The following is a 27,932-nucleotide window of genomic DNA, read 5'->3' as shown; positions in this document are numbered from 1 at the left end:
GTGGCCAAAAGTGTCCATGTGTTATGTTTTTTGTATTTGTATCTTTGCTACTTTTTCTGCATAAAGGTTTTTTCATAAGTATAAAATAGTCATTACTTTTTACATTTTTAATCCTTCAAACACCGTTTTCTGGTACAATGCATTTGTTTGAAGACAACCTCAAAACTCACCATCTCAAATATCAGCAGTGTTACTGGAAATTATTGTACAGTGGTCCCTCGCTATAACACGGTGCACCTTTCGCGACACTCGCTGTTTCGCTGATTTTTATTTTATTTTTTACAGCACATCGTGTTGTGTGTTCTGATTGCTGCAGACCATTGTCAATCAATCTAGTCCAGTGTCTCCTGTACAGCAGCGGTCCCCAACAGGCCCACGGACTGGTACCGGTCCGTGAGTCGTTTGGTACTGGGCCGCGAGAGTTGAGGCTCCGGTGTGAAATGTATGGTTGTAGTTGTGTGTCTTATTTTGAAAGAACTATTTACGCGTTACCATAGTGACCAGAGAGCATTAAGAAGCAGAGAGGAGGATGTTACTCTCATTGTTGTTGGCGCACAGCTGAATTCACGTTTATTATTATATTTACAAAATACCACCGTTTTTGTCTTTGTCTGTATCATTTTATTTTGTTGTATTTATCCACAACACCTTAAAGGCCGGTACGTGAAAATATTGTCTGACATTAAACTGGTCCGTGGTGCAAAAAAGGTTGGGGACTGCTGCTGTACAGTAAAGAATGCGTTTAGCTTGTCGAATTTACATAAATCTTCGATCGCTAGCAGTGTAACCCTGAAGTGCTGTACTGTATGTTTGTAAGTTTTCTCCCAAACAAACACAACAATGCCAACGATACGTTTCATTCCCTAATATTGGACTTATGTTTCTACGAAGGTTTGAACTCTAAGAGTGTTTGAACAAAAGAGAAAAGTGTGAAAATGTTCATGCCTGTCTGAGAAAAGTGTATAAAGCATGTAGTGAGGGGTTTTACAGTCTTAACATCTATAATAATTGTAAAAAATAAGGCTGGCTGCTTCGCGGATTTCACCTACCGCGGGTTATTTTTAGAACGTAACTCCTGCGATAAACGAGGGACTGCTGTATTATTAATAGTAGAGTCTGGGACATCTAATTGATTAACATCAACATTGATTATTATGCACTGTTATTTTTGTTCAAGGAGAGCAAAAAATATAAAACTCTCTCAGCTTGTTTGTTGCCAAAAATGGCCACTTTTTGTGTATGTTCACAAAATGCTATAAAATGTATATTTCTTAAAACATTTATCTACTTTTACCGACTTGACTCTTTAAATTAGCACCAGTCCTTTTCATCAAAATCAAAATTGTATCTAAATTTTTTACTCTTTATAGCCAGTTAGGTTATATATTACCATTAACTTTTCAGATAAAATGGTGATAAAGTCCTAATGTTTTCATGAAACTTCCTTTTTTTTTTTTTCATCTGAGCATCGGGGACAAGGCTGTCTTGCAATTGTTGAGGTCACTAGTGTGCGCCCCATTTCTTCCAGGATCACTCTTCATTTATAGGTTTTTGTGGACTCCTACTACTGTGAAGTGGTTTCATGGGACAAAGGCTTGTATTCCAAGACTGTAGAGATTGTAGAGATGAGCAGTGATGCCCTTCTTGCCATCTTTCCAGAAAAATAAGTGATCTGGAAGCTGTTAGGCTTACTTACAGCAGCAGCACTTTCTGCACCTGCATAAACTCCAGGACACATTTACTAACAGTGTTTGTTGCTGTGTGTGCTGCAGCTGCAGCTTTGAATTTTTTTTTTTTAGAGTTAATATTTTGGCTAAGTGTTTTTAGCAGGTGCTTCACAGCTAAGTTTGACTGGGAAACTCAAAGCTCAATAGCCAGTATCAACAAAAATTCACTGCAGCCTGTGTAATATTTGATGCATCATTATTTATTTCAGTCTATCTTGCAAATACATATTTGCGTTGCAATGTCATGCACAAACACACACAAGTATTAGATCCTTAAGATCAAACCTATGTCATTCTTTTGGTCCACTGCAGTGTAGTCGTCAAAAAAAAGTGAAGTGGCCACAAATGGCCAGGATAGAGCCCAGAGGGTTAATACGTAAAATGTATACAAATATTATTGATTACAGGGTAATACATTAATGTTAATATCAACAATAAGCTTTTTACTCTGAAGTTACAAGTATAAACAATGCTGTTACATTTACACTTAAATTTTTTACTATTAGTATGGACATGGAAACAAGTGAACATTTTATAATAACTTTAACTGGAATTCTGTACACTGAAAAACAAACAACAACACATAAAAAACACAAACAAACAGCCAGTGCCTTCATCTGTCCATTAAATGTTAAACATCGCATTGACCCGTAGTCCCTGCTCGTCAGCACATGCTTTTAAAAAGAGCTCCATGTCCTCTGCAAACTGAAAAACAAAGAGGAAGAAGTCCCTCTACACAAAAACACTGCAGATGACAGGTCAGGCAAACATCTGTTGATCTGTTTGAATGCCTCCTCATCATGTGAGCCTTAAAGTTGTTTTTTTTTTTTAGAAGACTAAGTGAGGGCATTTCATTTTCATGGACTTTCCACAAGCCACAGTTTCATTTAGCACAGAGGGTAGAACACATCCTCTCCGTGAATCGCTACCTTATCGTGGTGGAGGGGTTTGTGTGTCACAGGGATCCCAGGGGCTATGTTGTCTGGGGGCTTTTGCCCCCTGGTAGGGTCTCCCATGGCAAATTGGTCCTGGGTGAGGGACCAGACAAAGAGCGATTCAGAAGACCCGTATGAAAAGAACATCGAGGGAACAGTTTACCCTGCCCGGGATAGGGTTACCGGGGCCCCGCCCTGGAGCCAGGCCCGGGGAGGGTGCCCGAGGGCGAGCGTCTGGTGGCCGGGCCTTAGTCCATGGGGCCCGGCCGGGCACAGCCCGAAGAGGAGACATGGGCCCATCCTCCGCAGGCCCACCACCCGCAGGAGGCGCCATAGGGGTCGGGTGCAATGTGTGTCGAGGGTCGGGTGCAATGTGTGTCGGGCGGCGGCCAGGAGCGGAGGCCCCGGCGGACCGATCCCCGGCTGCCAAGACTGGCAATAGGGACATGGAATGTCACCTCTCTGGTGGGGAAGGAGCCTGAGTTAGTGCGTGAGGTTGAGAAGTACCGGCTAGATATAGTCGGGCTCACCTCTACGCATGGCTTGGGCTCTGGAACTAGTCTCCTGGAGAGGGGCTCGACTCTGTCTCAGTCTGGAGTTGCCCCTGGTGAGAGGCGGCGGGCTGGGGTGGGTATTCTAATATCCCCCGGCTTGCTGCCGGTACGTTGGGGTTTTTCCCGGTGGATGAGAGGGTTTGTTCCCTGCGCCTCAGGGTCGGGGAACGGGTCCTGACTGTCATCTGCGCTTATGCGCCGAGTGGCAGTTCAGAGTACCCAGCCTTCTTAGAGTCCCTGGGCGGGGTGCTGTAAGGTGCCCCACCTGGAGACTCTGTTGTCCTACTGGGAGACTTCAATGCTCACGTGGGTAACGACAGCGAGACCTGGAGGGGCGTGATTGGGAGGAACGGCCTCCCTGATCTGAACCCGAGTGGTGTTTTGTTATTGGACTTCTGTGCAAATCACAGTTTGGCCATAACGAACACCTTGTTCGAACATAAGAGTGTCCATAAGTGCACGTGGCACCAGGATGCTCTAGGCCGCAGGTCGATGATCGATTTTGTAATCGTATCACCAGACCTGCGACCATATGTTCTGGACACTCGGGTAAAGAGAGGGGCTGAGCTGTCAACTGATCACCACCTGGTGGTGAGTTGGATCAGGTGGCGGGGGAGGACGCTGGACAGACCCGGTGCACCTAAACGCGTAGTGAGGGTGTGCTGGGAACGTCTAGCAGAGGCCCCAGTCCGCGAGATCTTCAACGCACACCTCCGGCAGAGCTTCAACAACATTCCGAGGGAGACTGGGGACATTGAGTCCGAATGGACCATGTTCAGCGTCTCCATTGCCGAAGCTGCTGCATTGAGCTGCGGCCGCAAGGTGGTTGGTGCCTGCCGTGGTGGTAATCCCCGAACCAAATGGTGGACACCAGAGGTGAAGGGAGCCACCAGGCTGAAGAAGGAGTCCTATCGGGCTTGGTTAGCCTGTGGGACTCCAGAGGCAGCTGACAGGTATCGACAGTGGCTGAAGCAAAAACTCGGGTGTGGGAGGAGTTCGGAGAGGCCATGGAAAAAGACTTTCGGACTGCCTCGAAGAGATTCTGGCAAACCGTCAGGCGTCTCAGGAGGGGAAAGCGGTGCTCTACCTGCACTGTGTATAGTGCTGGCGGTGCGCTGCTGACGTCGACTGAGAAAATTGTCAGACGGTGGAAGGAATACTTCGAGGACCTCCTTAATCCCACTGACACGTCTTCCGAGGAGGAAGCAGAGTCTGGGGATGAGGGGAATGACCCGCCAATTTCTGGGGTCGAGGTCACTGAGGCAGTTAAACAACTCCGCGGTGGCAGAGCCCCTGGTGTTGATGAGGTCCGCCCCGAGTTCCTGAAGGCTCTGGACGTTGTAGGGCTGTCCTGGTTGACACGCCTCTACAATGTTGCGTGGAGATCAGGGGCAGTACCCCTGGACTGGCAGACCGGGGTGGTGGTCCCCATCTTTAAGAAGGGAGACCGGAGGGTGTGTTCCAACTACAGGGGGATCACACTCCTCAGCCTCCCTGGGAAAGTCTATGCCAGGGTGCTGGAAAGGAGAGTTCATCCGTTAGTCGAACCTCGGATACAGGAGGAACAATGCGGTTTTCGTCCTGGTCGCGGAACACTGGACCAGCTCTTTATCCTCTCGAGGATACTTGAGGGTGCATGGGAGTTTGCCCAACCAGTCTACATGTGTTTTGTGGACTTGGAGAAGGCATTCGACCGTGTCCCTCGGGGTGTCCTGTGGGAGGTGTTGTGGGAGTATGGGGTGTCTGGCCCACTGCTACGGGCCATTCGATCCCTATACAACCGTTGCAAGAGTTTGGTCCGCATTGCCGGCAATAAGTCGGACTCGTTCCCAGTGGGTGATGGGCTCCGCCAGGGCTGCCCTTTATCACCGATTCTGTTCATAATTTTTATGGACAGGATTTCTAGGCGCAGCCAAGTGGCGGAGGGCTTTCACTTCGGTGGCCTCAGAATCTCATCTCTGCTTTTTGCGGATGATGTGGTTCTGATGGCTTCATCGGGTGGGGGCCTCCAGCTCGCACTGGAACGGTTCGCAGCCGAGTGTGAAGCAGCGGGAATGAGGATCAGCACCTCCAAATCTGAGGCCATGGTTCTCAGCCGGAAAAGGGTGGAGTGCCCACTCCGGGTCGGGGATGAGTTCCTGCCCCAAGTGGAGGAGTTTAAGTATCTCGGGGTCTTGTTCGCGAGTGATGGGAGAAGGGAGCCGGAGATCGACAGATGGATTGGTGCTGCGGCTGCAGTGATGCGGACGCTGCACCGGTCCGTCGTGGTGAAGAGGGAGCTGAGTGTAAAAGCGAAGCTCTCAATTTACCGGTCGATCTACGTCCCGACCCTCACCTATGGCCACGAGCTGTGGGTAGTGACCGAAAGAACGAGATCGCGGATACAAGCGGCAGAAATGAGCTTCCTCCGAAGGGTGGCTGGCCTCTCCCTTAGAGATAGGGTGAGAAGTTCGGCCATCCGGGAGGGGCTCAGAGTAGAGCCGCTGCTCCTCCACATCGAAAGGAGCCAGTTGAGGTGGTTCGGGCATCTGACAAGGATGCCTCCTGGGCGCCTCCTGGGTGAGGTGTTCCGGGCATGTCCCACCGGGAGGAGGCCCCGGGGCAGACCCAGGACACGCTGGAGAGATTATATCTCTCGGCTGGCCTGGGAACGCCTTGGTGTTCCCCCGGATGAGCTGGAGGAGGTGGCTGGGGAGAGGGAGGTCTGGGCTTCTCTGCTTAGGCTGCTGCCCCCGCGACCCGACCTCGGATAAAGCGGATGAGGAGGATGGATGGATGGATGGTAGAACACATGAATGTTCTACTGAAGATTCAGAAAATGGTTTAGATGCTGGAGACAAGACATCGAGAGGGAGATGGGGCTCCACGGAGAGTGCAGCGGGGAGCAGTCCTGAACGCTGACATGACAATAATTGCCTTGCCATATCCCCACACTGTATGACTGTCATGTTACAGACAGGGCAGTGAAAGTGCACCGGCATATCATTTTGTCTGTAAGAGAGAGAAAAAAGAAAAAAAACAACAACAACATGTAATTTAAATGTAGTTGTATAGAATGCAATCAGTTTATCTAACAATCAGATTGTACATATTAACAAAAATATCCAAGCGATCCTCAATAATGAAAGCAAAATGGTATGGATCACAAAAGCTGTCAAGAAATATGGTGAACAGGAAAAAAAATATTGAAGGAAAACACACCTTTTTCTCTCGCTGATGAATGCACTGAACTGTACAATGTGAACAGCAACTTTTAAGTCAACAAAGATACTGCAGAAGTGCTGAAAAAAGTGCATATTCATAATTATAAAGTATATTTAATACAAACATACCTTTGAAAGGCAAAGGATTTTTTATATGCACATTTAGATGCTCCTCAATCTTTGCCCTGACAGTAGGGCTGAAAGTGGGGCACAGAGGGCAGTGAAAGAGTCCCCCTGCAACACGTGTTGCATTCCTGCAATTCTGGCTTTAAGCCTGAATGCCAGATTGATATGTGCATCTAAAACAGAGAGAAAAACAGATAAACACCATATACACATTTAAGTTCAGGTTTTAGCAGAAATAACACGTTACAGTTAGCATGTAAGAGATTTGGGAAGAAAATTCTTGAAACCCCCCCCCCCATAATTTACAAGACACTTTAATTTGTGAAATATGATTCTATTGACATATAACAGTCAATTGAACAGAGGCTAACTAAAATCTGGGCGATAAAATGCAGTACAGAATAGAATAGCGAATAGGAGTATTGATAAATATATAAATCTCTTTGTGACGAAATTTACAGTGTTGACGCTAACCAGAGGTGTCAAAAGTACACATAGTCCTTACTACACACGGCGCATGTGGCAGGGCTTACAAGCCATCACCAACTACAGGACGACAACACCTGCCTGTGATGGTGACGGCTCCCTTCCAGATGCGCTGAACAACTTCTACGCTCGGTTCGACAGGCAGAATGACGTGGCAGCGAGGAAGTCCACCCCTCCTCCGAACGACCAGGTGCTGTGTCTCACCACAGCTGAGGTGAGGAAAACTCTACGCAGAGTCAACCCACGTAAAGCTGCTGGTCCAGACAACATCCCAGGCAGAGTGCTCAAGGAATGTGCTGAACAGCTGGCAGATGTTCTCACCGACATCTTCAACATCTCTCTGAGCAGTGCCGTCGTTCCCACGTGCTTCAAGGCCACCACCATCGTCCCCGTGCCCAAGAAGTCTTCTGTGTCCTGTCTCAATGACTACCGTCCTGTTGCACTTACACCCACCATCATGAAGTGCTTCGAGCGGCTCGTCATGAGACACATCAAGACCCTGCTGCCCCCCTCACTGGACCCACTGCAATTTGCATACCGCCATAACCGCTCAACGGATGACGCCATCTCCACTGCACTCCATCTTGCCCTCACACACTTGGACAAGAAGGACACACATGTTCGAATGCTGTACATAGATTTCAGCTCAGCATTCAACACGATCATCCCCCAACAACTGATCGGAAAGCTGAGCCTGTTGGGCCTGAACACCTCCCTCTGCAATTGGATCCTGGACTTTCTGACCGGAAGGCCTCAGTCAGTACGGATCGGAAACTGCACCTCCAGCACCACCACACTGAGCACTGGGGCCCCACAAGGCTGTGTGCTCAGTCCCCTGCTGTTCACACTGCTGACTCATGACTGTGTAGCAACACACAGTTCAAATCACATCATTAAGTTCGCTGATGACACGACCGTGGTGGGTCTCATTAGCAAGAACGACGAGTCAGCGTACAGAGAGGAAGTGCAGAGGCTAACGGACTGGTGTAAAGACAACAACCTGTCTCTGAATGTTGACAAGACAAAAGAGATGGTTGTTGACTTTAGGAGGACACAAGGCGACCACTCACCGCTGAGCATCAACGGCTCCTCTGTGGAGATCGTTGACAGCACCAAATTCCTGGGCGTTCACCTGGAGAAAGACCTCGGATGGTCCCTCAACACCAGCTTCCTGCACAAGAAAGCCCAACAGCATCTCTTCTTCCTGAGAAGACTGAGAAAGGCCCAGCTTCCACCACCGATCCTGACCACCTTCTATAGAGGAACTATTGAGAGCATTCTGAGCAGCTGTATCACTGCCTGGTTTGGGAACTGTGCCATATCGGACCGCAAGACCCTACAGCGGATAGTGGGAACAGCAGAGAAGATCATCGGAATCTCTCTCCCCTCTATTAAGGACATCTACACCACACGCTGCATCCGCAAAGCCACCAGCATTGTGGGTGATCGGACACACCCCTCTCACACACTCTTCACACTCCTGCCATCTGGAAAAAGGTACCAAAGCATTCGGGCACACACATCCAGACTGTGCAACAGCTTCTTCCCACAAGCCATCCGTCTCCTCAACAAAAAGGAACTGGACTGATACACACACACACACACACGCACACACACACACACACACACACACACTCTATCACTCAGCTCAACTCAACTACCTCAAAGCATTGAGACTGGACTTACACATCAATCTGAAAATGCTCTTTTTTGCGCATGTTTACTGTTCCTGCACTACCTACATACCAAGTATGTTTACGGTTTCTAAAAACATCTTTGCACTACTTACCTAGTTGAAATAGTTAGTTTTAGTTAGATAGTTAGTTTTTGTTAATTTGTGTTGTAATTTATGCTAGCTCAGTCTGCCCTGTCTCGAGCTAGCTAGTTTAGTTTATTTTTTTTCTGTTAATTTATGTTGTAAATTTATGTTGCATGTAGCACCTTGGCCCTGGAGGAACGCTGTTTCGCCTCACTGTGTACAACTGTATATAGCTGAAGTGACAATAAAAGCCAACTTGAACTTGAACTTGAACTACAGTTTAGACACCTCTGTTTAAAAATAATCGAATAAAGGTATAAGTATTGACTTATACCTTTATTCGGCTCTAAAATATAATTTATGTACAAAATTTTGAAGCAAACTTGTGTCCGAAGCACGCCGGCAGGGGACTGATTTAAAAATGTACGGATTACAAAGTACAGATACGCGTGCTAAAATGTGAGAAGTAGAAGTATAAAGAAGTATAAAGTAGGCACAAAAAAGTACAGCAGTAAAGTGAGGATACCAGAAAATTCTACTTAAGTACAGTATTGAAGTATTTGTACTTCGTTATTTTGCATCTCTGACGCCAACAATAAATCATATTCTAATGCAAAATGTGTTGGTTTTTTTTCTTCTCGCCCACAGAAGCCCTTAATCCAGCTCTCTTACTTAAACCAGGGCCAGAAAAATGTTCCTCTGCCATGGAGCACGATGAAAAAAAAAATTAAATAAGAACGAATGTTGTTGTAACGCAAAAAAGTGGCAACATGATCAGTGTAAGCAAACTAGACGATTCCTAGAATTATGAAATTACTAACGGCAAATTTATTTAAGAAAGACTCTGTCCCAACCTTTGCGATCCACTTGCAAGTCTTCCACGGTATCCATGCGTGTTTCTGGCTACTGTGGAGATCACGTGTTTCTGGCTACTGTGGAGGTCACGTGTATCCGGTTACTGTGGAGGTAATATGGCGCTCCCCAGTGGCTGCAGCCAGACCCTTCTCCTCCAAAGCCCTATACAGGAAGTCTGGTTCAGCTCCTTGTAGAACAGACCTTCCCAAAGTGTGGGGGCCCGCCCCTAGGGGGGTGCAGAGCCATGGCGGGGGGGGGGGGGGGGGGGGGGGGCACGGGATGAAAAGGGGGGGGGGGACAAAACACTTGGACACTGTTAGTACGGGCGCATACAGAATGGCAAAGCAGGAGATGAAGCATCACTGAATATGTTTCCAAACCAGCTAGATTCTAAGCCAAAGACTAGAAAATATGGTCAACCCGTTCTCACTTCACCTGCACAAATGCCAAGGTAGGTCTCCCTGCAGAGGAGGGAGACCTTGGCGCATGTGATTAGAGGATCACCAGAGGGTCCTTTGTCCCTCTTTGGGGGGATACTCCCACTGGGTTTAAATCTGGGACTCTCGGCCATTTGACCTTAGAACTGAAGAAGCTTCTCGGATGAGAGGTGAAACGTCTTCAAGCAACTTAAAGAAGTCCAGACGCTTTTCTTTGCAAACTCCTTTGACCCTGCAGAATTGGTTTTCCCTTTGTCGGGAGCAGTTCAAATCATGGACAAACAGTCTCCCACATTCGTGATTTTTAGTTCACAAACACTTCTTGTAATGACTAACTACTCCTGACATTTTGGAGATATACATACTATACTTTATACAGTAAAGTTACAGCGGGATACAAATAATATCAGGCTGATCCTGCCAATTTGTTCCCTGGGTTCAAATCCCGGACAAACAGGATCCCACAGCTGTTTATGTTTTTACACTCATTTTGCACAGAGAGGCATTTTTTGAAAAATGTATTGATAGCAATGTTGAATATTATTACACAGGAAAAAGAACAACTACACGTAAGATAATCACACGCCTCTGCCTTTGTAAATGCAGGGACAGTAACTGCGTGTGTATGTAAGCCTGTAAAACCTGCAGATAGTCAGATTAACAGTATTTCGTCTCTATCTGCCATTCTGCAATTCATCTCATGTAAACAATAACGTGCGCACAGCATGACGTGAAAAGAGGCACATACCTTTGACATTGCGTGACGAACTCTGTATTTCTCGTCCACACGTAAACGCAAAAAAGGAGTTTTAAAAGAAATCTCAGTTTTCTGTGATTTGAAACGCCATTTCCTTGTGGACGAAACAGCTGCGTTTTCACAAATACCCGTGCAGGTGCGGACGTAGCGTAACAGAGTTAGTAGTTTATTTTCTTACTACCTGTAATTTATTGCTGATTACTTGTATTTGTTTACTAAATGTTTGAGGTGTGAAATAAACCGCAATGGAGCAAAATATGGGTGTGTGTGGTTGGAGGATGTGTGCGTGCGTGTGTGTGTGCGTGTGCGTGTACGCATGCACGCGGGGGGCGCGAACATTTTTCTTGTAAAACAAAGGGGGGCCCAGCAAAAGAAGTTTGGGAACCACTGATTTAAAGGATGAGACAGCTCAGCACAGCATGTTATTAACTTCACACATGAAGTGGTTCAGTCCAGTCAGACTTCAGTTTTGCAGCCACCGTCCACATCCTGCTTTTTCAACTGGTCGTCATGGTAACTCTGGACCTTCCTCCAACGAATCGTGAAATCTGTTGAACTCCTGGCTCCACACAGAGTTTTTGCCTAGAAACAAAACCTGTGTGTTAACATTAACTTCAAATTTGAAAACCCAATTTTTATTTTTTTATTAGTTTTGTCTACTTATGCTCTCTTTAAAAAAAATTATTTTACTCTTTTAAAGAGAAAAACCTCGATTACTTGGACCAGTGTTTGTTATTCCATAACTGTATTTTGAATGTGACAAGTCTACCATTCCCCATTCATAAATATTGTTTTGGTTCTGACTATTTTGTTCTATATAATTTGATTGACTTCTACAGTGGCCTGCTATTGTTAATGGTGATATCAAAAATTTTCTTAAAGCAAACATCAGCAACCCAAAATTAGCAGCCAAAGGGTTCAGTCTGCAGCTCCACACTCTCATGTGAACCTACAGTCTCCCCCTCCGGTCTCTCTTATCCTCCTACTCCTGTCAAAAGCAAAACAAAGCAATGCAAAGCATCCACCCTTTCCTTACCGGTGTGGTGAATTGTTTGTCAACATTTACTCATCCTAACCTTGGTCCAGTCTTTGTCTCAGTGTCAAGTCAGTCAAGACTTTAGTCCCCATCCTCAGTCCAGTCACACATTCACTCACCCGCATTCACACAAGATATTGCTGATAGTGGAGACTCACGCGCAACCTATTCCAGTCTCCATCACCAGCAAAATCATGTCATTGTTTTTATAACAAAAAAAAAATGTTTATGATTTTAGACTGGATTGACTCGCTGCATTTCTTTTAGACAGGAAATGACACTCTGAGGTTTGCAAGAGGGGAGTGAGCGCATGGATCAAGGCAGGATAACGGCAGGAGAGACCAGTTATGGGGCTGTGGTTAACTGCAGGCTGACTCAGATTATGTTGCGTTGAGTTGACTAGGGACAGAGACAACAAGGTTAGTACTAATCTTTCGAGAACAAGAAATATGAGAAACAGACACTAAATTTAAATTTCAAATTTTTTCTTGTCCCACGAGGGGAAATGAGGATTTTTCAAACAATTAACAATAGAATGAGCCTTCCTAAGCACATTTGTGTTATAAATGGCTGAATTTCCATATTGCCAGTGCCCTGAAATTTTGCTAGCACTTTTTACCAGAAGTCCCAACTGATTCTTATTCTTCACATATTGAACCAGGCAGCGATACAAAAAGACATAGTGGATTAAATCAACCTTCTATAAAACAAAGACAACATCTCAGATGAGACATTACTCTGCACAATCCCAATATCAGCAGTTTTAATACTAGTACAGCAATAGCAAACAAGAGGACTTCCCAAATCAATAATCATGTCTTTAGTTTTAGACACATTGAGTGAAAGGAAGGACTCACCACACCAATCCACACAATCTCTCACCAGTCTTTCCATTTTATTATTATCTCATAACACTTGTTTCTTCAGCTACCATGTCTCATGTGGACTTTACAGTGTCTACAGTCTCAGATTAACACAGCCCTGCCCTCCAGCACAATCAGCAGCAGGAGCAGCAACTCCTCAACAGCAACATTGTACTCATCAGGTAAAACATAGAATATGCATGCTTTGCATTGTTCCCACATAATGTCAGTGATTGTATGATACAATTCCACATTAGATTCTTGATGAATGTAGGTTGTTGTTATTCAGCCTTGTTCTAATGTGCCTCTTTTTAACTTTGAGCATCTGCCCCTTCAAACATATCTGCACAGCCCTGAACCTAAGCCTAATATAAGCTGGTGAAATGTTAACTTATAACAAGCTGTTGTTGTTTATCCAGTTCCTCTCAGCTGTCCAGAGAAATGCAAAGATTGTCTTCCTCAAAGTCAACAATTTTAAAAGGAGACAGCTTTAATGTGTCAAGGACATTATGTCATTATAACATGCCAAAGTGCAACAATAACATGTTTTCTCCAAAGTGAAGTATAACGAATTTAAATGCAAAAAAAGAACAGTTTGAGCTCTTTATCTTATTTTATTGATGTTCAGTGACGTACAGCAATGCATTTTTAATCTGTTACAGTTTATTTTCCTACAGGTGTGAGATTCAGCCCAATCCCAAGTCGACCCTAAGATGTAAGAGTTAGTTCCTTCTCTCGTGCTTATATAAATTTAGTTTTTTGTCTTGTGCTCAAACTTACACAGAGAGAAAAAAACTAAGGAAACAGAAAACTTTAGTGTCAATAGTTTTTATTTTTATAGATCTGTAACAATGTTACCTGCTTTATTACTCTGTAAAAACACACAAAGGACCCATTCTTTTATTAATAAAAAAAAAATAGGCTCAAATCAACAAGAAAACACATTGAGATCAAAAGAGGTGAAATTATCAGGACTTGAGTCTAACTTAGCATTTTAATTTATGTCTTTCATTAAATATTGCTTTTTGTATACTTGCCTATGTGATGCATTTATGTTAGTCAGCAGATGTTGCTGTCACAATGAAACAGAACTATGGATCCTAGTAAACTGCACACAGACAAAGCCTGTGCAGTGACATCCACAGAAGGACAGTGTGTAAGGTGTTGGAAGCCATACTGCAAAACAAAAATGAGAGACTAGAGCCTATCAGGAAAACTAGTGAGTGGACCTCTGATTAAAGAATTTCTACCAAACTACAACTGCAGCCGAACAAATGAGCTGTTGGTGGAACTTTACACTCTGAAATATTGAAAGATTTAAAGGATGAGACAGCTCAGCACAGCATGTTATTAACTTCACACATGAAGTGGTTCAGTCCAGTCAGACTTCAGTTTTGCAGTCACCGTCCACATCCTGCTTCTTCAACTCGTCGTCACGGTAACTCTGGACTTTCCTCCAATGAATCCTGAAGTCTGTCAGTCCTTCTGACAGCATGAGGCCTGACAGCTGGACAAAATGTGCAGATGATGAAAAACATGAAGCATAGTTTGAACTTGTGTCAAGTTTGTGTTGGTGACTGAACATAAAAAATGTTTTCCCTCCATGGACCACTTCCAGTAACGATCATCATAGAGACCTATCCAAGCCCCAGTACTGATCTTTGTTGACATTGAGAGAAGCAGTTGGTTGATGTCGCTGTTGTAGATGGTGACCAAGTCAGTGAAGTGTTCTCTGCAGTAACTCTGAGCTTCAGTCCAGGTCATCAGCTGGTTCACAAAGTGGTATTCTCTGGAGTGGGGAGGAAGAGTGGAAAGTCCTCCTGAGAAAAATAAAACAAAGTTTTTATTGTGAAATATTTTACCTTACATTTTTACAAATACTTAAGTCATTTTATTTATTTATTTTTATAATGTTTGGTTTACCATATTTCTTGGTTCAAACTGTTTGAGGAAAGTTTTTTTTTTTTATTTCACATCACTGCACACCTTCAAACTTGTTTGAGTCCAAATGGAGGAAATGATAACACATAAAACAAAGTCCAACTGGTGAACGAGCTATATTTTTAAATTTATTTATTTTTCTCTTCACTGTAGTCAAACTGCAACAAGTATGTGTAGTGCAGCCATGTACAACTAAGATAGTACAACTAATAATACATGTATTACAACATTTTTGGAACATAATTTTAAAGGAGTGAGTACAAAATTGAATGTTTCTTGTTCACTTTTTAAATAATTTTTAATTACACAAATGTCAAAGATCTGGACACACTCAATGATATATTAGAAGTGAAATGAAGTTTATTGGATTTACAGAAAGTGTGCAATAATTGTTTAAACAAAATCAGGCAGCTGCATAAATTTGGGCAATGTTGTCATTTTATTGATTCCAAAACCTGTAGAACTAATTATTGGAGCTCAAATTGGCTTGGTAAGCTCAGTGACCCCTGACCTACATACACAGGTGAATCCAATAATGAGAAAGAGTATTTAAGGGGGTCAACTGTAAGTTTCCCTCCTCTTTTAATTTTCTCTGAAGAGTAGCAACATGGGGGTCTCAAAACAACTCTCAAATGACCTGAAGACAAAGATTGTTCACCATCATGGTTTAGGGGAAGGATACAGAAAGCTGTCTCAGAGATTTAAGCTGTCTGTTTCCACAGTTAGGAACATATTGAGAAAATGGAAGACCACAGGCTCAGCTCAAGTTAAGGCTCGAAGTGGCAGACCAAGAAAAATCTCAGATAGACAGAAGCGACTAATGGTGAGAACAGTCAGAGTCAACCCACAGACCAGCACCAAAGACCTACAACATCATCTTGCAGCAGATGGAGTCACTGTCCATTGTGCAACCATTCGGCACGCTTTACACAAGGAGGTGCTGCATGCGAGAGTGATGCGGAGGAAGCCTTTTCTCCGCCCACAGCACAAACAGAGCCGCTTGAGGTTCGCTAAAGCACATTTGGACAAGCCAGCTTCATTCTGGAATAAGGTGCTGTGGACTGATGAAACGAAAATTGAGTTATTTGGGCATAACAAGGGGTGTTATGCATGGAGGAAAAAGAACACAGCATTCCATGAAAAACACCTGCTAACTTCAGTAAAATATGGTGGTAGATCCATCATGCTGTGGGGCTGTGTGGCCAGTGCAGGGACTGGGAATCTTGTCAAAGTTGAGGGACACATGGATTCCACTCAGTATCAGCAGATTCTGGAGACCAATGTCCAGGAATCAGTGACAAAGCTGAAGCTGCGCCGGGGCTGGATCTTTCAACAAGACAATGACCCTAAACACTGCTCAAAATCCACTAAGGCATCCATGCAGAGGAACAAGTACAACGTTCTGGAACGGCCATCTCAGTCCCCAGATGTGAATGTTATTGAAAATCTGGGGTGTGAGTTAAAGAGAGCTGTCCATGCTCGGAAGCCATCAAACCTGAATGAACTAGAGATGTTTTGTAAAGAGGAATGGTCCAAAATACCTTCAACCACAATCAGACTCTCATTGGAACCTACAGGAAGCGTTTAGAGGCTGTAATTTCTGCAAAAGGCAGATCTACTTAATATTGATTTCATTTCTTTTTTTGTGCTGCCCAAATAAATGCACCTGCCTTATTTTGTTTAAACAATTATTGCACACTTTCTGTGAGTACAATAAAGTTCATGACATTTTTTATTGTAACAAACAACAATTTTTACAGGAAAATAATGATTATTAACGAGATTGCCCAAACTTTTGCATCCCAGTGTACATGTACTTTACCACTGTTTTGGTTTCTTATTTTTCAGTACCTGCTTGGCTAACATTCATATTCAAAACAATAATTTGTAGACATTTCTTGTAGTCCAGTAATTGCAACAAAGAGTGAAATTAAACAATAAAAACTCAACAAGACACTGTGATCTGATAAATTAGAGACTCAAGAGTCTACATCAATTTGGTGAAAAGGATCCAGGGTACTGTACTCTAAATGAATACGGTGTCCTTCAGCCCCTTGGTAATAATTGTAGTCGTAGATGTAGTGCATAGATCACCCCAAACATTACCAAGAAGTCTATCAGCATTTCTTTGAATACATCCAAAAAGTCATTTTGAATCATTATCACAGGCTGGTAACTGGGTCGTTGCCATGGATTATTATAACAAGGGTCACTGAATCATCGCACATCTGGTTCATAAGAATTGTCAGTTTTAATTTAAATTTTATTTACACAGCAACAAATCACAACAACAATGGCTTTAAGGTTCTTTATATTGTAAGGTAGACCATACAATACATACAGACAAAAACCCAACTATCATATGACCCCCTATGAGCAAGCACTTTGGCAACAGTGGGAAGGAAAAACTCCCTTTTAACAGGAAGAAACCTCCGGCACAACCAGGCTCGTTGGTCATTGGTTGAATAACACGTAGTTTGGTGTAGAAAGTGTTAGGCATTCTCTGCTTAAACCCCCTTCGAAGACTGGACCTCTGAGTACACCTACAATGAAAGTAGAGCAAAAATGAAATACAGTGGAACCCCGACTTACGAAATTAATTTGTTCCCGAGGGTCTTTCGTAAGTCGAAAATTTTTTTGAGTGAGGCAATGCTGAACCATAGGCTATACATTAATTGCTAACTAGAACAACAATACGTTTTTCAAGTGGAACAGAAAGCACAAGTACGGAAGCCAAGTGGTTGTCACATGATTAGGAAGGCATTGTAGGCATTGTAGGCTCAGCCAATCAGAGCCACCGGATTTCGTTTATCGGGCATTTTGCCGTAACGCGGGCAGAAATATTGCCATTCAGTGCCCTCGTAAAACGGGGTATTCATAAGTCGGGGTTCCTCTGTACAGCAAAACTACTTACTCAGTTCAAAAGTTATAGCGCTTCTCCATACAATAGGTTTTGTTAAATAATATCATGGGTTTGTATTAACTTTAGCTTTAACTGAGCAGGTCAGCAACATATTCCTCCCAAAAAGTTCAGCCATTTCTGTACATGGCTATATCACTAAAGGTTAACTTGACTTTACTTTAACCATCTCATGTCACTTACCTACCAATAACTCCTGGCCCTTTTTTTTAATCAGTTCTGAATTCTTCAGTAAATCCTTCACCTTACATTTTAAAAGATTAGATTTCATTATAATGTCTGTACACCATAATAAACATTGTATCAAAAAATGAAAAAACTAATCAAATTCCTGAAAATATCACACTATGTATAGTTTAAAAACTTAGCATATCTATCTGTTTATCACAGCTACTGCTGTGAACTATCTTAGTGAAGTGGCTGTGTTAGCTTGATAGCTGTTAGCTTATTAAGTATTGGTGCCACTGAGAATTGGTTTGCTGGCATGTCAATAAAAATGAAAACATAGAAATCTAAAGAAAATTAGCATACTTACTGTGATACAAATAATACTGGTAATAGTCAACACTTTATAGCCAGTGTTCCTGGGCTTTCAATGAATCTCCACTCCCACCCACTCATATTTCAAAAGCAAACAACTGCAAAAAAAGTGGGCAAACCTCCGTACATGGCATGAAATTACCTCACAAGTTGAGTTTTTCTTGGAAGAAATACATTCAAAGCATTAAAAAGCTAAATAAAACAGCTAGTTGACTCTTTTTAAAGCTTGCAGTTGATATAGGCTTTTTTAAAATCATAAATTCATTACAGTAAATTCATAATTTTTTGTCATATATTTTTATAATATTTTTTATGTGATGTTTCAAAACAGAAATAAAAACAACAAAAACAATTTGTTAAATAGTGTGCATAATGTTAGTGCAAGAACCTGTGAGCAACTGATAATAGACAAGGTCTTTTATCAAAAAGACATAAAAAACCCTCTTTTATGTTTGTGGTCAAATTGACCCCACGAATCAAAACATTCTAAAGATGGTTGCGATATAACTGAGATAAATATGTGAAATTAAATTAAGTTTTTAAGTAGCAGTTATTTTTTAAGTTGTCTTAAACTTTTGATCAGGACTATATGCACCTCCATTCTCTGCAACACATCAGCCAGTGCTTTCCCTTTACAGTCATAGTCCCTACATTTAAAACCCCTACTCTTACACAGCATACTGCCTTTACCTCCCTTTATTTATACACCTTCCCCTACCCTTTGTCAAAGCCCAACAGTTTGTAATGGCACTGAGCTTATCAACAGCACTGGTGCTGGGAAATGTTAACTCAGGGCGCTAAGAATCCAGTATGGAAATGTACTTCTTATCCACATATTTGACTATGACTTGATGTCAGGTGCCATTCCTGGTACAAGTCTTCTTATTTTATCTGGGCTTAGGACTGGCACGATACAGGATACATTGGCTGTTGTTAATAACTGTAATCCACAGTAACTATTTAGTTTAATAGCTATCATAGAAATAGCTGCAAAAGTAACACAATTTAAAGTGAATGCAGGTATTGTGGTGGAGGTAAGGAGGTAAAGATTTTCTCTCTGTCATTGTTGTAAATGTGTTAATAAATACATTTATTTAAAAAAAACTTAACATGTAATCTGATTACCCAAATGACATCAATCTGTCTCAGTAAGTTTATAAACTATATTTCAATGTTTAATATTTTATATTACTGACCTGAGAGCAGCAGGATGAGCACTAAACAGGTTTCTTCCATTCTTTGCTTCTGTAGAACAAATACAGTCGTCATGATTATTTTTGTCATTTTTTATAACCCATTTTTATCATTTAGAATCAGAATCAGAAAAGGGTTTGTCAGATATTGAGCAGATCTACAACATTAGGAAATTGCTGCAGTACTTAGTGGGAGACATACTATAAGACAGACACTTAGATAGAAAATTTAAAAGTAAATAAAAATAAGAAAAATGCTAAGCAGATTGATATATACATTAATGCAGGTGATGATCGGTGCAAAAATGGAACAGATACGGAGAACACAATATAGGTCATGCGTTTGTGGTGGGACCAGTCTTATGGTTATTGTTCATCAGTCCAACAGCAGAGGTGAAGAAACTGTTCTTATGGCGAGAGGTTCTGGTCTGAATGGACCGGAGCCTCCTGTCTGACGGGAACAGGTCAAACAGACTGTGTCCAAGGTGGAAAGGGTCAGCTGTGATCCGAGCTGCATGCCCCAGTGTCCTGGAGGTGTAGGTTTGTTATCTCCAGTCTGATAAGTTGCTTAATATAGAGTTTAGTGTGTATATCCAAAATAATTATACCTTTTGAATATCTAAAAGTCTATTGTGTCTTTAAATGGTTTCAATCATCAATCATAAGTTTATATGTTTTGTCATTAATAAATTAATGATGCGTAACTTACCAGGCAGCTCATCTTATCATCTGCTGACTGGGGCTGACTTTTAACAAGGTTTTTGTTTGAGTTCTTTGCATATTTTACTGTCAAATGAGGACATCAGGAGGGAGTGAACTAAAGTGAAGACGTGTGGAGTTATGGTAATGTTTTAATAAATGTTAATTAATAATGTTATTACATTCATGTTGTTAAGCTAATGCTGTAAACACACTTTTCTAAACTATTACAGTATAAACCAGTTTATTGATGATCACCTTACCTTCCGTACTCAGGCTTATCTGTAATTTTTGAAAAGGTAACAATTGTCAGTCTAGACAGTCTACAAAAAGTTTGGCAGTGGCACCAACATGTTAAACATTTATTTATGTTTCTATGATACATTGACCAACAAGCCTTTTATAATGCTCATGTTTCAAAGAGTTTTATTGACAGTAAAGCAGCATGTAGTTCTGGAAGTGCAAGAACTAAATATAGTGGTATCTTTGGTTACGTGTCCATACCTGTGCTTCTCTTTAAAAACACACACACACACAAAACCAACATCTGTAAATGACAAGCCTCTGCGCTTAAAGAGATATAATCAAGGTTACAGAAAGGTGAAGACTCTTTGCCAACATTCAAATCATTAGGGAAATCAAGCTGTTAAAGCAGGAAAAAAACACACACACAAATAAGCTCAGACGTGGTTCTAGGAACCAGCAACATGGGTGTTAGTAACAAGCGGGGAAGATATATGGAGTCTGTGCTTGTCATTTGTCTTTATCATTCAGGGCACTGTACAATTTATTAGGAGGCAATTAATTTTCGTCAACTATATTTAAAAAATATATTAATGGTGCTCAGAGCCAGACATTTTATACACCCGAGGCTTAGCGTGTGTGTGCGTACGCGTGCGTGCATGCGTGTGCGTGCATGTTAGAAATGACTGAAAGATTTATTATGTTGTGTTTTCAATTTTGTTCAACAAAGAATAACTTCATATAGGGAAAAAAGTACAGGGTGGGCCATTTATATGGATACACCGTAATAAAATGGGAATGGTTGGTGATATTAAAGTCCTGTTTGTGGCACATTAGTATATGTGAGGGGGCAAACTCCTCAAGATGGGTGGTGACCATGGTGGCCATTTAGAAGTCGGCCATCTTGGATACAACTTTTGTTTTTTCAATAGGAAGAGGGTCATGTGACACATCAAACTTATTGGTAATGTCACAAGAAAAACAATGGTGTGCTTGGTTTCAGTGTAACTTTTGGTGCCTCTCCTCCCTGGCCCCTAGAGCAGAGTTGGCAATTCTTGCCCAGCAAGCCTGCACAATCCCACTTACCCTCAGCATTATCCGGTTCCAGTTTTCTCTCTCCAAATCTATTTTCTTGCTCTCTCACACAAATAACGGCTACACTAAAAACGGTACATCCACATGAACAGAATCAACCTTTTGGGTATTAAGTGAGCATTGCATTTTCTCAGCAAACATACTTCTATTCATGCTGGTGCACTGAATCAATGTGCTGTCAGTTCATATCGCCAATAGTCACTTATTAGTCTTATTCAATCCTAACTGAGAGTCATTTAATCCATTTATCAGTGAGAGTACAGTCTGGGTTTTCATGGGATTACTGAAATCAAAACGGAGATATGACGGAACAGAATAAACATTCACTCACGATGTGTCACAATGTGTAACACTCACAAAGTATAATGGTATAATGTTAGCTTATATATATTAGATCTGCACAAACACTTGATCAATTTAAATCTCTACTAAAGACACATTTTTATGCCCTGGCTTTTAACACACTATGACCCAAACATGTTGGTCTTATTTTAATAGTTTTAGTTATTGTTTTAACTCTTTTATTGCCCTGTCATTGTTTTATATTGTTATTATTGTTTTATATTATTTCTTTTAAATGCCATTTTTATATTGTTAAGGACTTTGTGCAGCATCATCTCTCTGGAAATGTGCTATATAAATAAATTTGACCTTGACCTATAACCTGCTGTTATTGTTATTCTTGTCAGCTGTCCAGAGGCATCCAGAGATTGTCTTCCTCAAATGCAACAATTTGAAATGGGGACAGCTTTAATGTGTCAGTCTGAGAGTAAGGACATTATGTCATTGCAACATATCAAAGTGCAACAATAAAATGTTTTCTGTCATATATATTCTCTAAAGTGAACTATAAGCTGAAAAGAATTAAAGGTTAAAAAAAAAAGAACAGTTCAAGCTCGTTATCTTAGTTTATTAATTTTAAGTGATGTACATCAATGCATTGTTATTTTTAATATGTGGTCAACATCATAGCAGTATATTTCCATTAGCCAAAGTCTGCAGACATACTGACTCATAGAAAATACTCAAGAGAATTGATGTGAGACCTCAGGCTCCTCCAGTTTCACTCTGGGACAGACTTCAGGCTTTACGTCTGAGCAGGGACGTTGGGATTGGACCTTTGATAATTGATAATAATAAAAAGTTGTAACTTTTTTCAACTATAGAAATTGCATTCAGTTCTTTGGAATTTGAATACACACTGCAAAACAAAACAAGACACTAGAGCCTATCAGGAAAACTAGTGAGTGGACCTCTGATTAAAGAATTTCTACCAAACTACAACTGCAGCCGAACAAATGAGCTGTTGGTGGAACTTTACACTCTGAAATATTGAAAGATTTAAAGGATGAGACAGCTCAGCACAGCATGTTATTAACTTCACACATGAAGTGGTTAAGTCCAGTCAAATTTCAGTTTTGCAGTCACCGTCCACATCCTGCTTCTTCGACTGGTCGTCATGGTAACTCTGGACTTTCCTCCATCGAATCCTGAAGTCTGTCAGTCCTTCTGACAGCATGAGGCCTGACAGCTGGACAAAATGTGCAGAGGATGAAAAACATGAAGCATAGTTTGAACTTGTGTCAAGTTTGTGTTGGTGACTGAACTGCTGACCTGCTGTGAAACCTGCTGCTGGATCTCTGTGCTGTGCATGTCTGCCTCTGACTGAAGCTTCATTTTCACCACTGTTTGCTTTGTCACTGCTAAAAATGAACCACATATAAAAACACAAACATTAGTGTTTTACATGATGACAGGATCTTACAGTGTTTGCATTCTGGACCTCACCTGTGAAACAGAAAAAAGAGAGTTTCAAGCCACAGAAGCCATCACACCATTCCCCTGTCATTAAATTAAATGCTCCGCAGTATTCAATTGAATTGAGGTTATCAGGCTGAGAGGACCACCAGTTAGTGAATGTGGAGGTTGTGTTGTCAGACCAGAAGGCCCAGGGATCCCTGTAGAGACCAATCCACACATACTGAACCCCTGATCCATTCAAAGTGAGCGTGATGTTGGATTTATCCTCTTTGCTTCTTATACTGGTCAGGTCTGTGTGGTATGTCCTGCAGTACGACTGAGCCGCTGACCAGGAGCGGCTCTCCTTCACTAAGATGTAACTTGTATTTTGGGCTGTAAAAGATTCAAAAAAGGATGAATTTTCAAACACACTTTATGAATGTCATAAAATTGTAGGATAACGAGGGCAACAAATCTTTTTTCCTACCATTGTAACACAGGAAAGGGTAAGAATCTCCACAGGGTCTATCATTCATCTGTGTTTGTCCCTGAAGAGCCACACAGTATTCCTTTGCATTTTCATTGTTTGGTTGGCCGTTAGCCCAGATCAGAAATTCATGTGTGCTGCCAACATAAAAAAGTTTTCCCTCCATGGACCACTTCCAGCTGTAACGATCATCATAGAGCCCTATCCAAACCCAAGTATTGATCCTTGGTGAAATTGAGAGAAGCAGTTGGTTGATGTTGCTGTTGTAGATGGTGACCAAGTCAGTGAAGTGTTCTCTGCAGTAACTCTGAGCTTCAGTCCAGGTCATCAGCTGGTTCACAAAGTGGTATTCTCTGGAGTGGGGAGGAAGAGTGGAAAGTCCTCCTGAGAAAAATAAAACTTTTTTATTGTGGAAACTGAATCACTGAAAAAGACTGAAAACTTACAACCATTGAAATTGTCACATAGTATTTTGTTTAATATTCAACCTTATTGTCATTACACAGCGAAATACAGTTTGTAACTAATCAGAAGTGCAAGTGCAATAAGAGAAGATCATATACAGATAAGAAGAGAGCAAATATACAGATGTACTAAGGGCAAATGTATAGATATACTGATATATACAGATGAGGTTAGAATAATGGTATAGTTATGAACAGATTATGTACAGAGAGATGAATTATACAGATGAACTACAGAGTAATGTACAGATGTGCTGCTGTATACAAATGTACAGATATACAGATATCTGTATATCTGGTCAGGATGCTCTCTGCACACAGCGGTAGAAGTTACGCAGAATATCAAGTGGTTCTTCTTCAGTGTCCTCAAGAAAAAGAGGCACTGATGGGCCTTCTTGACCAGGCTAGAGGTGTTTGTTGACCAGGACAGATTCTCAGAGATGTGGGTCCCCAAGAAGTTGAAGGTGGAGACCTGTTCAACAGCTGTGCCATTTACATAGATGAGGACATGGGTGTCTCTCTTCTCTCTCTTGAAGTCCACAATGAGCTCTTTGGTTTTTCTGGTATTCAGAAGCAGGTTATTATCAGTGCACCACATAGCTAGTTTCTTTAATTGGAGGGAATAACTGCATTGAATGCTAAGCTGAAGTCAACAAACAGTTTTCTTGCATAAGTATTGTTGTTGTCCAGGTTTGAGAGTACACAGGAAGCGCTGTGGATACAGCATCCTCTGTAATCCTATTGCTTCAATAAACAAATTGGTGAGGATGCAGTGTGGGGGGGAAGCATGTCATGAGGTGTGCCAAGATCAGTCGCTCAAGGACTTCATAACTATGGATGTGAGTGCAACAGGGCGATAGTCATTCAGGCATGCTGACGATGAGTGCTCCGGCATTGGCGCAATGGAAGTGGTCTTGAAGCATGCTGGTACTACTGCCTGGGTAAGCGAAAGGTTAAAGATGCCTGCAAGCTGCTAGGCACATGCTCAAAGCACATGTCCAGGAGTGTTGTCATGGCCAGCAGCTTTGCGAGCGTTGATACTGTTCAGTGCATTATGAGCATCTATGGTAGTAAGAGTGAACTTGACCTTGAATTTAATTACAACGTGTTAATTAATTAAAACTATTTAATTTAGCAGCACTGTTTATTTAATACCAGTACCAATGTTTGTACCTATATTCTCTGCAACACACTAGTTAGTGCTTTCCATTTACAGTCATAGTCCCTACATTTAAAATCCCTACTCTCAAACATCATACTGCCTTTCCTTCTCTCTATTTATACACCTTCCCCTATCCTCATCTTGTGTCAAAGCCCTGCAGTTTGTATTGGCACCAAGCTCATCAACAGCACTGCTGCCGGCAAGTGTTAACTCAGGACGCTAACAATCCAGTATGAAAGTGTAATTCTTATCCACATATTTGATTTGGCAGTGATTTAATGTCAGGTGCCAATCCTGATACAAGTCTTCTTATTTTATCTGGACTTAGGACTGGCACGAGGGATACACTGGGTGTTGTTCATAACAGTAATCCACAGTAACTATTTGGTTCAATAGCCATCACAGAAATAGCTGTAAAAAAGTAAACAATAAATCCTTTTTTAAGTAACATAATTTAAAGTGAATATAAGAATCATGGTATGTCAAGGCAAAGATCTTCTCTCTGTTCTTGTGGTTGATGTGTTAATGAATATATTTTTTTAAACTGTACATGTAATCTGATTACCCAAATCACATCAGTCTGCCTTAGTGTGGTTGCAAGCTATATTTCAAATGTTTAAGATATTAATATTACTGACCTGAGAGCAGCAGGATGAGCAGTGAACACCTTCCATCCATTCTTGGAATCTGTACAACAGATATAGTAATCATAATTATTATGGTACCAACATTTTTTTTGAAACATATTTTTAACATTAAGGTTACTTATCTCCAGTCGAATAAGTTTTTAGTATACAGTTAAGCTCACAGTAAAGCAGCTCATCTTATCATCTGCTGACTGGGGCTGACTTTTAACAAGGTCTTTATTTGATCTCTTAATATATTTTACTGTCAAATGAGGACATCAGGAGGGAGTGAACTTTCTGTAGAAAGTGAAGACGTGCGGAAGACGTGTGGAGACCAGTTTATTGATTATCACCTTACCTTTTCTAATTTTGGCCTATCTGTAATTTTCAAGAAGTTATCAAGTGGATTTGTAGATGTTGTATAAAGCCTTTGTGCCAACAGGATTTTTATGCCGTCGAGTGTTTTCGCAGTGGCACCAAAGTAAACTTTAAACTTTCATTTAACCTGTTTCTATGATATATTGACCAATAAAGCATTTTATAATGCGCATGTTGCAAAGAGTTTTATCGACAATAAAACAACTACATGTAGTTCTGGAAGTGGTGCTGCTCCGAAAATACATATAGTGGTATTTTTGGTGATGTGTCCATACCTGTGCTTCTCTAAAAGAAAAATATATGTCTGGAAATGACACACCTCTGGGCCAAAGAAACACAAGCAAGGTTACACAAAGGTGAATCTACTTCAACAACATGCAAATCAGTAGGGAAATCAAGCTGTTACAGCAGGTAAAAACCTAAAAGCAAATAAGGTCAGACGTGTTTCTAGGAACAGACAACATGGGTGTGAGTAGCAAGAAGTGGGGAAATCATTTGTCATTTTGATTCAGGGCACTGTACAGTTTATTAGGGGGCTATTCATTTTTACATAATACTTTTTGTTCACTGGTAAAGAAATATCATTTTTGAAGTAGAGTGGCTAAAAACATGTTGTTAGATATGATATATGTATATTATAAATTAGAAGAATTGTACTGTATCAGCATTTTTGACAAGCTGGATACAGTTACATCAGGCAATTGCAAAGGATATGCCATAGTGCTATATTTCTCTTTAATCAGTTATAATCTCTCTTTTTTTTTATCTTTAATGCATATATACATTGTTATTTTATGTTTCACAGTTACCTCTTAATTTCAATCACACATTTGTGTTGCTTCACAAATATGCATTGTAGAATAGAGTATAGAAAGAGGGCTGATACACATAGGTTACTGAAACCATCGACTATGCACTTTTCAGTTATATCAACGTCATTACAGTAATCCCAGGCTCGGACTCACAGCAGCTGCACAAAGATGAAGATGTTTTGTTTATGCTGTGTGGTTTTCTGTGTTATTTACCAAGATTTTGATGTGGCGCCCTGCCTGGGATTACCGTACCACCCTCATACCCCTGAAAATCACAGAGCTGTTACTTTCAGGAACTGCTGGAATTTTTCAATTGTGCCAGTGATGAAACATTGTGTCCTATAACCTGAGGTTGAATGGGCTAAAGTCCATCGTTTAAAATCACCTTCAGTAAACTTTTTCTCTACTGTGCTCAATATGCTCTCAGCTGTTTGACTATTAGCAGGGGAGAAAAATTTTAATGTTTCATGAACATTAAATGTTAGAGAATTCTCTTAAACTGAATATACTGCACAGTATTATCTCCCCTCCAACATTAACAAAGGGTTCATCCCATAGCAATGACCGGCTTTATTTCTTGTTTTCAGCAGCAACCGATGCTTATGATTGTGTCAGAACACATTTGAATCAACACCATGAGCACTTCAGATTTCACACAGGTGGTTAGTTGTTACAGTCTGTAAATGGAATGAAGGTGAGTGCAATTAACCCTCTGTGTGCAGCATCTCCAAATCACATGACTGATTTGAGCTGAAATGGCAACAAGCTGCAGCCACACTCAGTCTGTATTTGAAAGTTATGATTAAAAATATATATAAGCCAAGTTTTTTTCTAAATATGATTGCTATACAGTAACAGTGAAAAAAAGATGCATTTTCAAATGACAGCACGAAA

General features: G+C 41.5%; 1 protein-coding gene and 1 long non-coding RNA gene across 6 annotated transcripts in view; both read right to left on the bottom strand.

Annotated features, from left to right (window-relative positions):
* The window catches only part of LOC100703578 (nuclear factor 7, ovary), a 972,198-nt gene that overhangs the window by 543,671 nt on the left and 400,595 nt on the right, over positions 1 to 27,932 (bottom strand). The window lies entirely within an intron of this gene.
* Positions 6,015 to 9,745, bottom strand: LOC112846347 (uncharacterized). Its single transcript, XR_003219282.1, has 3 exons — positions 9,645 to 9,745; positions 6,549 to 6,718; positions 6,015 to 6,207 (listed from the first exon to the last, which is right to left on the bottom strand). It is a non-coding gene; the product is annotated as an uncharacterized LOC112846347 (long non-coding RNA).

The sequence above is a fragment of the Oreochromis niloticus genome, linkage group LG3 (genome assembly GCF_001858045.2).
Source record: "Oreochromis niloticus isolate F11D_XX linkage group LG3, O_niloticus_UMD_NMBU, whole genome shotgun sequence".
Classification (NCBI taxonomy): Eukaryota; Metazoa; Chordata; class Actinopteri; order Cichliformes; family Cichlidae; genus Oreochromis; species Oreochromis niloticus.
This window is presented reverse-complemented; position numbering and strand designations above follow the sequence as displayed.